Raw genomic sequence first — 10,021 nt, 5'->3', positions numbered from 1 at the left:
CTATTAACACTTTGTTTATACTTTCACATTAGTTTATTGATACAAGACTTTAGGCTCAGTATACTCACTGTTTATGTCTTGGTCCTGAGAGTTATGTCATTCATGGGAAGAGGCTATTAACCAACCTAACTAAAGGTGTCCAGAGTGTTATGGTGGAGGTTCCACCCAAGCCCCTATCCCCTACCTCCCTCCAAACCTTGCTGCATCTCAGAAAGCCCGCCGAATAGTTACCCCCCTCCCCCAGAGATGCTCAAGACCCCCCACAGGGTATTTAAACTGCTTCCCCCCAATCTCTTTCCCATCTTCTCTCCATTGAACGGTGGACTTTTTCTAATTTGGTTTGATTTGGGTTGCTGCTTCGGTGGAGAGGCTTATGCGGGTGCAGAAACTTTTTCACAGAGAGAGAGAGAGAGAGAGAGAGAGAGAGAGAGAGAGAGAGAGAGAGGGAGGGAGGGAGGGAGGGGGAGAGAGAGAGAGAGAGAGACAGAGAGAGAGAGAGAGAGAGAGAGAGAGAGAGAGAGAGAGAGAGAGAGAGAGAGAGAGAGAGAGAGAGAGAGAGAGAGAGAGAGAGAGAGAGAGAGAGAGAGAGAGAGAGAGAGAGCGCTTTCTCACTCATCTACCGTGGGAAGTGGACCCTGCGGATGATCAGAACAGCAGGGAGACGCCCCAGCTTTGAACAAACCAGTTACTAGGTTCGGTCTTTGTTCTGAAACCACACATAGGGCAGAAGAGGTATTTTTAGATCTGAAATGCCCTTCTTTGCCAGCTAGCATTTGGCGAATATGCCGATGCGAATCAGCGCTGCTATACGCTTCCCCTAAGCCTTGTGTGGGTTGCCATGGTTACTCACCGACCTCCCGGCAGGCTGTACCGCTTGGCGGCGTGGCCGCTCTCTCCAGCCGGGAGAAAAGGGCTCTTTTTTTTTTTTTTTTTTTTTTTTAACGTTTTGCCGTTCTTTTTTTTTTTTTTTTTTTTGCGTACTATTGATCACAAATTACTAGCTTATACACTTGGTTACACTTGAGAAATTTAGAAGAAGTGCACCGACTCTGTGCGTCTTCCTTAGACATAGTCTCTCCCCGTTGTGACCCCTTTTCCTTTAAGAGACAAACCGAAAACTTGACAGCCCCGGCTGCAGCCAGCCATCAAAAGACAAAACAAAAACAAAAAAGCTGGCAAATTATTACTATGCGTGTCTCTTATCTACCTACAAAGAACAATTTGTGACCCCGAGAGACAGCCTTGTAACCTTTCTGTTGCCAAAGGATTGCTATTTTTTTAATGTGGATATAACCTGTAGAGATTCGAATAAAGAACATGATCCGCACAGCACGTGTGTGAATTTATTCCGTACTCCTCAGATAGAAAAAAACAACTTTTAAGTCCGGTTTCTGTATGCTGTGGAGATTCCCCTGGGTGTGGCCTTGAGAGCCGGTCTCAAATAACACTGTGGAATGGACAACGTGAGAATTTGTGATCCAACGACGTTTATTGTTTAGCGGTGTTTTGTCTGCACGGATGTCTGTGCGCCATGTGTTCCTAGTGCTAGCAGACAAAGAAGAGGGCACTGGATGCCCTGTAGTTGAGGTTACAGATTGAGTGCCTCCTTGTGAGGGTAATGGGGATTCAAAGTGAGTCTTCTGAAAGAGCAGGCAGTGAACCAGTGAGGTTTTTTTTTTTTTGGGGGGGGGGCTGACTGACAAGAGCGTGTGTGAGGGGTTACTTACAGAAGCACAAAGGACTCACTGGCAGCTGCATCACCCTGAGACGGTGATGACTAACGAAACTGGAAACCTGGGGATCACTGCACAGCTTGCAGGCAGCTCAAGGGAGGTTCAAGTGTCTTTCAAGCCACTCACTACCTCCCAGGCAGCTTGACTGGTGTCTGTCCAATGGCTGGTTCAAGCACCTTCTGTGCAGTTCAGCTTGTCTGACAGTGTAGCAGCTCTTACTGATTATATATATGTTTGAGGAAGGAGGGCACTAGCTAATCTTGCCAGTTTCTTTGACTTCCCGAAGCTCTTAAGCTGTCTGTTTCTGAGTTTCAGGATGTTCTCTGTAGGACTGAATGTATCACCTCTCATAAACCACCCATTCCTTTACCTCTCTTCTAACACCCCGTCTTTTAAGGAGTTTTCTTCAAGTGGGAGGGGTTTTTTTCACGGAGGAAACAGATACACAGTAACCACCCCACAGAATACCCACTCCTGGGTATGAACTCTAAGGACTTGCCATCTTACCAGTGAGTACTTGCCCATCATGTTCATTGCTGTTTTAATGGCAGTAGGAAATAGAATCACCCTAGATGTGCACCAACTGATCATGGGTATATGAAAACATGATAGACATCTACAAAGGTATATTAGCTACAGATAAAAATGAGTGTGAAATCTGGATGTAAATGCAGGCAATGAGAGAATATGGTGAGTACTGTCACCTAGTCCCCAAAGGTCAAACCTGACAGTTCTCTCTCATGTGTGGATCTTAGCTTTAAACTTTGTGTGTGTGCTTTAGAAATTCTACATGTAGAAGCCAGGAGGCTAGAAATGGACCTTTAGTGTGGGGATGCAAGACGAGAGAGGATAATAGAATATAGGTGATATGAAATTAGAGGGTAGAGGGGCGGAGAGATGGCTCAGAGGTTAAGAGCACTGGCTGTTCTTCCAGAGGTCCCGAGTTCAATTTCCAGCAACCACATGGTAGTTTACAACCATCTGTAACAAGATGTGGTGCCCTCTTCTGGTCTGCGGGCAGAACACCATATACTTAATAATAAATAAAATCTTAAAAGAAAAAAGAGCTGTTAAAAAAAGAAATTAGAGTGTGGATATTAACATTGCAGAATGGTTCAAGTATGTAGTGGAGTGGCGGGAAGAATGGAGGCCAGCTGGGTGGTGGCGCACGCCTTTAATCCCAGCGCTACGGAGGCAGAGGCAGGTGGATCTCAGTGAGTTCAAGGCCAGACTGGTCTACAGAGTTAGTCCTAAAAAGCCAGGACTGGCATAGTGAAACCCTGTCTCAAAAAACAAAAACAAAAACCAGAACCCAAACTAAACAACAACTAAAAGTAGCAGCAGCTGAAAAGTGAACACGACTGAGATGTCCATGAAGAAACCGCATGGGAACATATCATTTTGCAACCCAAGTCAATACCATGATAGAAGACAGTAGAACACATGTGCTATAAAGGATGGGGCGTTAGATAACGCGTGCTAGGTGTTCAAGTGGGGATGGTGCAGGAAGAAAAGAGGGAGGGTGGATACATTAAAAGGGAGGATGTATGAGGAAGCCTCATGAAATCTGTCTTACAAGTTAATAGTAAACGTGATTTTAAAACTTTGAGCAGAGGTGTCCCACATGGGTGACTAATGCTGCTCCCAGACACCTGGGCTAGTAAATGGAACTCCATGTCCAGGTACTGGTCATCTGCCTCGGACTTACTGGCATGGAGGCCCCAGATGCACCCCAAAGATGCCCCCCATTGCCAGTGCTCTTGGTTAGACACCCTAAGTATATGGTGTTGGTTGCAAGGTAGAGAGAAAACAGTCTGGAACTTACCAGGAAATTCTCCTTCCTGGCTATCATTCATAAGCTACTGGCAGAGAAATGATGTCAGTGGTCTTCCTTAACCCTGGATCCTGCATCTTACAATACCACACTAGTAGGCAAGATTTGTACACTTGTGCAATACCGGCAGGACTGCTTATGGGCGTAACCAACTTCTCTCTTGATTGGTTTGGGGTCCTGCTCCCTAGAAAGGCATATATGCCATGGTCACAACCTATGGCTTGGGAAGTATAGATTCAAGGGCAGAAGCTATTGATGTTTTATTAATGATGATGCTGTTAATCTGCCATCTAAGTATGCATGTTTATAAATGGCACTTTGTACTACTCTCAGCCTCGGTGAAAGAGGTCTCCTCTTGCAGTAGGTAGGGGATAATGCAAAGACTCACAGTTGTTCACAAGGTACTAAGAACAAGAAACTGTGTACGACTGAGGCCATTGCCATTTCATTCAGGCTGAGGGAAGGTCCCATGAGTCTCTTACCTCCATTAGGATCTATTAGCAGTTAATGGAATCCACACCAATGTATTTTAGAGTGTGGAATAACTTTCCCATTTTTCTTCAGTAGTTCAAAATGAATTTGTGCATGCCCTCAGGGATTGTTTCCTCCTCCTCCTCCTCCTCTTCCTCCTCCTCCTCCTCCTCCTCCTCCTCCTGCTGCTGCTGCTGCTGCTGCTGGGGTTTCTCTGTATTGATCTGGCTGTCTTGGCTAACCTGGAATTCGCACTGTTGACCAGGCTCGATTCATTTGAGATCCACCTGCCTCTGCCTCCTGAGTGCTGGAATTAAAGGTGTGCACCACCAAGCCCAGAGCCCTTGCAGATCTGTTTGTGATATGCCTTTGTTGTGATATGTACAGCTCATCCCCTTAGTTTCTTGCCTTCTTGATACTTTAAGCTTTGACTCTAATAGATTTTGAAAGTAAACAAAAGATGAGACTCATGCTGATACACACACACATATATAAATTTGACAATTTCATCACTAAGGAGTTGTCAAATTCAGTGCATTTAGTGGGTGTGATTTCCAATGAACAGCAAGATATGGAGATTATTTCTATGAGTCACAGGATTATTCAGTAATTAAAGTAGTCTCATTTCATAAGGCCAACCCATCAGAATGAAAGATTCTGGGGGGGGGCCAAGATGTAAGATGTGTTGGGGTTATTGCCTTGTGAATGAATTGGCTTTTTTCTGGCTTTTGTTTCCTGCTGTAGTGTATTCCCATCTGTTACAAACTTGGGTTTTATTTCCCATAGTTCAGCACCATTTGATCATTTATTGGGCACAATTTCCCCTATGTATTTGGAGTATATTCATAACATTCCCTAGCTATGTGTGAAAACAGTCACACAGTAAAAAATTAACAAAATATAAAAAAAACCTGTTTCTCAAAACCAGGTGACTTGCTGATTGGATTTTAAGATAAACTATTACCAAAAGAATACAATTCTATTTACTGGAGCATGTAGCCAGCTGTATGATTTGTTCAGCCAAGGCAAATAGTGTAAAGTAACCTAATTGCAGTACCAGGGACAATAATTAACTCTCTGCATAGATTCCTAACCTCACTTTTATGGCCTTGTTCAGACACCATGGGATTAAGACTCCCTGACTGGCTACGAAATATAAACTAACTTTATAGCCACTCACCCCACCCCCTAAAAAAGTTATAAGCTTCTCTTTCTATGGCAGGGCTATGGAAAGAAAGTGTATCCTTTTTTGTGTGTGTGTTCTTGTTTTTTCAAGACAGGGTTTCTCTGTGAAGCCTTGGAGGCTATCCTGGCACTTGCTCTGTAGACCTGCCCAGTCTACAAGAGCTGGTTGCAGGACAGTCTCCAAAACTACAGTGAAACCCTGTCTGGAAAAACCAAAAAAAAAATAAGTTGTAAAATGCTTTTAATGTCACTGTGCTTTGTCAAGTGCTGTATGGGCTCCTCTGCTCCTTGCCCCTGCAGCTCACGGTGCTGCACTCTGAGTTCACATTTGTAAACAAACAAGTCTCCAGTCTGAGAAAGCCTGGTCTTTATGACCACTAGTCACAGAACGTTTAAGATGTTTTATACTCAAAGGTGTAGGCTATAGCACACAATTTCCTTATTTCTCTGATTAGTTTAGTTCTATAAGGATACCGCTACAGATAACACCAGAAAGAGGTCTCCTTTCACAGCTGCACTTTGCAGTCCACTAGTCGGGAATTAACTGAAAAGTGCCCTTTTCTTACTCTCTGGATTGACTGCACTGAGCTGTTGGAATGACTCTGTCTCTTATCATTCACTTAAGCAATGGTATGTGACCTTCAGATGAGTGCCTGCAAGACTTTGTGGGTCTTTATGAGCTGGGGAGAACAAAGAGACAGGAGCAGCTGAGGCAAAAGCTACAGGAGACGCTGATAGAAATTAGCAGAAATGTAAAAGGATGCAGGGGGTAGGAAATTTGGAGCAGAACAGAGCAGAGAATTGAAATTAAAATTAGAATCGAGCCAGAGAATTAAAGCTAAGAAATTATAGGCAATTAGGACAGAAGAATTAGAATAGAGGGAGAAGAAAAGAGTAGATCAATAAAGAGACATGCTGAGAAGTTGTGTGTGAGCTGATTAATGTCTTTTAACTTAGATTTGGACTTGTACACCGAAATTCCCCGATGACATATACCTTTGTGCTTTCTCAGAATTATGAATTTTGTGATGGACAGTACAATTAGAGGTCTTTTGTCACATATTTTATCCTTATTCATTTATTTGAGACAGGGTCTATTACTCCTGGTCTTAGACTAGAGATCTTCTTGCCTCTGCCTCTGAGGGCTGGGATTAAAGTCATGCACTACCTAACCTGGCATTATTTTGAATTATTGAATGCTGAAAAAGATAATCAGTTTTTAGGTTGTTTTGCCTTTTGTTTTTCAGGATGGGATGTAACATTCTTGGCTATCCTATGACTATGATAGCCTCAAGCTCACATGTATTCACCTGTATCTGCCTCCCCAGTGCTGGGATTAAGGCATGTGACACTATCACTGCTCAGCTAAGACAAACGATTTTATTACAGCTTTCCAGGTGCTAGAGACATGGCTTAGTGGGAAAGAGCACTGGTTGCTGTTCCAGGGGACCAGGGTTCGATTCCCAACATACACACAGGAGGTCACAACTGTCTAGAACTCCAGTTTCAAGAATCTTATGTCCTCTTCTGGCATTCACAGGCACCAGATACAGTGCACAGAAAAAGTTGCAGACAAATCACCCATACACAGTTTGGTTTTCAAAAAATTCACACAGCTACTACTGCAGAATTCTGCTTTAGTATAAACAGTGGTACTTCATAAGATTTAAAATTTCATTAAAGGCTTTTACAAGTTTCTTATCTTTATGCTTCAATTATGTATATTGTTGGAATTTATAAGCAGAGAATATCAAACAAATCCTATGTCAGGTTAAAATGGTAAGTTTCTCACCAGTGTGAACTCTCTGATGCCTTCTAAGATTTGAAATGTGGATATAGGACATGTCACAGTCTTCACATTTGTGAAGTGTCTCTCCAGTGTGAATTTTCTGATGCGCTCTGAGGTAGGAGCTCCTAGTAAACGATTTGTCACATTCCTTACAACTGTAAGGTCTCTCTCCAGTGTGGATCCTCTGATGTATTCTAAGGTTCAAGTTACGGGTAAAGGATTTGTCAGGTTGCTTACAACTGTAAGGTTTCACTCTGGTGTGAACACTCTGATGTCTTCTAAGCTGTGAATGGTCCATGAAGGATTTCTCACATTTGTAAGGTTTCAGTCCAGTATGAATTTTGCGATGTACTCTGAGGTAGGAGCACCTAGTAAATGATTTGGCGCATTTTTTACACCTGTAAGGTCTTTTTCCAGTATGAACTCTCTGATGTGCTCTAAGAAGTGAATGCTGGATGGAGGATTTATCACATTCTAGACATTTGTAAGGTTTCTCCCCAGTATGAATTTTTTGATGTCTTTTAAGAGCTGAGTTCATATTAAAGGATTTGTCACATACCTCACATTTGTAAGGCCTATCACCAGTCAAGAAAGGATGTACCACATTCTTCGCACTTGTAATATATCTTTAAAGAATGAGTTTTCTGATGGCACCTAAGTGATGTATAGTGAGCAAAGGCTCTGTCACAGTCGTTACATTTGTAAGGCTTCTCTCCAGTATGGATTTTCTCATGTCTCCTGAAACTGGAATGGTGGGCAAAGGATTTGTTGCATTCCTTATATTTATAAAGCTTCTCTCCAGTATGTATTTTCAGATGGCTTTTAAGAACTGAGGACTGTCGAAATGACTTTCCACATTCTCTGCATTTGTAAGGGTTCTCCCCAGTATGAAGTCTTTGATGTATTCTAAGATTTGCACATTGGTTATAGGATTTGCCACAAATGTTGCACTTGTAGGGTTTCTTTCCACTGTGAATTCTCCAATGTACAGAGAGGCTTGAGGCAGTACTGAAACATTTCCTGCATTTCACACACTGGTATGGTTTCTCTCCAATGTAGATTGGTTGTTGCAAAAGCCTGTATGCAGAGCTCAAAGAGTCATCATGCTCTCCCTGCAGGTGCTCTTTCTTTGCAGTGTAGACTCTCTGATCTTGAGTAATGTTGGAACACAGATTTAAAGATTTCTCACAGTCTTTAGACTGACAAGGATCTTCTCCAGTGTGCATGCTTTCATGTCTGTCTGGGTTTGATGAGTCAACAGAGGCATCCCTGTGACTACTGCATGTGTAGTTATTAGAATTTTCTGTAGATTCACTTGTTTTATGAAGTGCACATGTGGAGGGGTCATGAAGCACTTTGTCAAGGTCATTACACTGACAAGACTCCTTTTCAGTCTTCACGTGGTGATGGACAGGATCACATATGTAATAGTTCTCTGAAAATAAGTAAGGTCATATTAATATGGCTTGTTCCAAGATTAAATATTTGATAAACTACTATATCCCTAGGCTCTCTCTTAAGATAAACGAACCAGCAACAACTTAGATATTTTTTTCTTTCACTGCAATTTTATGTGTTCTCACAAAAACAGCTGACAGCCTTGAAGGTGTCTGATAAAATAGATATCCTTACAAAAAATATCTAATGGTACAAGATGGACCAAATATTGAGGAATCAATAATTAGGTTTGGGATGGAGCTCACTGACTGATTATATTTAGAACACAGGTCTGTATGTTTAAATATTACTTCTCAGGATCAAGAGTTTCATTCAGTCCCAGGTTCACAGTGCTTTTACTTACAAAGTGATAGGCAATAAGGAAATAAGTTCAGAAGACCCAATTCCTGTAAAAATTAAAGTCTTTAAAAGCATCAAATGGTTTATTTTATTTATTTCTAAACAAGGCATTAGATTCTACAAGAGTAATTGTTGTAAAGACAGTTTTCCGGCAGACATCAGAGGCTCTAGATCATTTGAGGCAGGGCTGCGTAGCTATTGCTTATTTCTATCCTCCACTGTCTGACAGCTAGAACTACAACTCTCAGGGGCCTGGGTCCCCATCACATGCCACAAGGCACTCTCACTTTAACCTTTGCCTCCACCACCATATCTCCTACTATCCCCAGTCTTCAGGCAAAGCTAAACAAACTAATCATTCTCTCAAAAGTATTCTTATCAAACTTTCCCCAAAACTAAATACAGATTGGATAAAACTCCTGCTATTGGCTCTCCTGTGACTACGAGCCCTTCCAAAGAAGGCCCAACTCAACCCTTTTTGACAATACTGATCCTTGCCATACTATCTCTTGTCTCAAACCTTAATTTCTACATATCAGATATTAAATAATGCTAACTGCTTTAAAGAATGCTGGTTGTAGCCGGGCAGTGGTGGTGCACACCTTTAATCCCAGAACTCGGGAGGCAGATCTCTGTGAGTTCGAGGCCGGGCTGGTTTGACAGTCTCCAAAACAATACAGAGAAACCCTGTCTCATAAAAACCAAAAACAATAACAACAACAACAAAACAAAACAAAACAACAAAAAAGAATGCTGGTTGTGTGTCCCTCCTGGGTCAAACTCACAACTATTTGTGACCTTACCCATTGATTTATCAGACCTTCCTACCTTGCCACTTGTAAACTACTCTGAGCCAAACACTACTACCATCCTTTAGCTACCTCTCTCTCTCTACTTGTCTCTCTGTCTCTTTGTCTGTCTCTCTGTCTGAGTCTCTCTCTCTCTTCAGTATGGCAGACTGCTTTAATTTATCAGGAACATACCTTGTGGAATTCTAGATTCTACAGATTACAATAATACCACAATGCTTAGTACTACCACATAGCCCCTATGTCCAAACGTTCACAGTACTTTTTTAACTCTCTGTGGCACACAAGTATACCACTGCCCACCTACTAGGTGGTCAGGGATCTACGTCCTGGTGTTCCTTTTCCCTAAATTAGGGGTGGTACCTGTTAAAGAGTCCTTGCCAGTTCTCATCACTAAATTTAT

The 10,021-nt window shown here is 42.2% G+C and overlaps 1 pseudogene; it reads right to left on the bottom strand.

The window, feature by feature from the left end:
- Window positions 1–6,538: 6,538 nt before the first annotated feature.
- Window positions 6,539–8,457, bottom strand: LOC110339390 (annotated as a pseudogene).
- Window positions 8,458–10,021: the final 1,564 nt, after the last annotated feature.

The sequence above is a fragment of the Mesocricetus auratus genome, unplaced genomic scaffold (genome assembly GCF_017639785.1).
Source record: "Mesocricetus auratus isolate SY011 unplaced genomic scaffold, BCM_Maur_2.0 Super-Scaffold_100037, whole genome shotgun sequence".
Taxonomy (NCBI): domain Eukaryota; kingdom Metazoa; phylum Chordata; class Mammalia; order Rodentia; family Cricetidae; genus Mesocricetus; species Mesocricetus auratus.
This window is presented reverse-complemented; position numbering and strand designations above follow the sequence as displayed.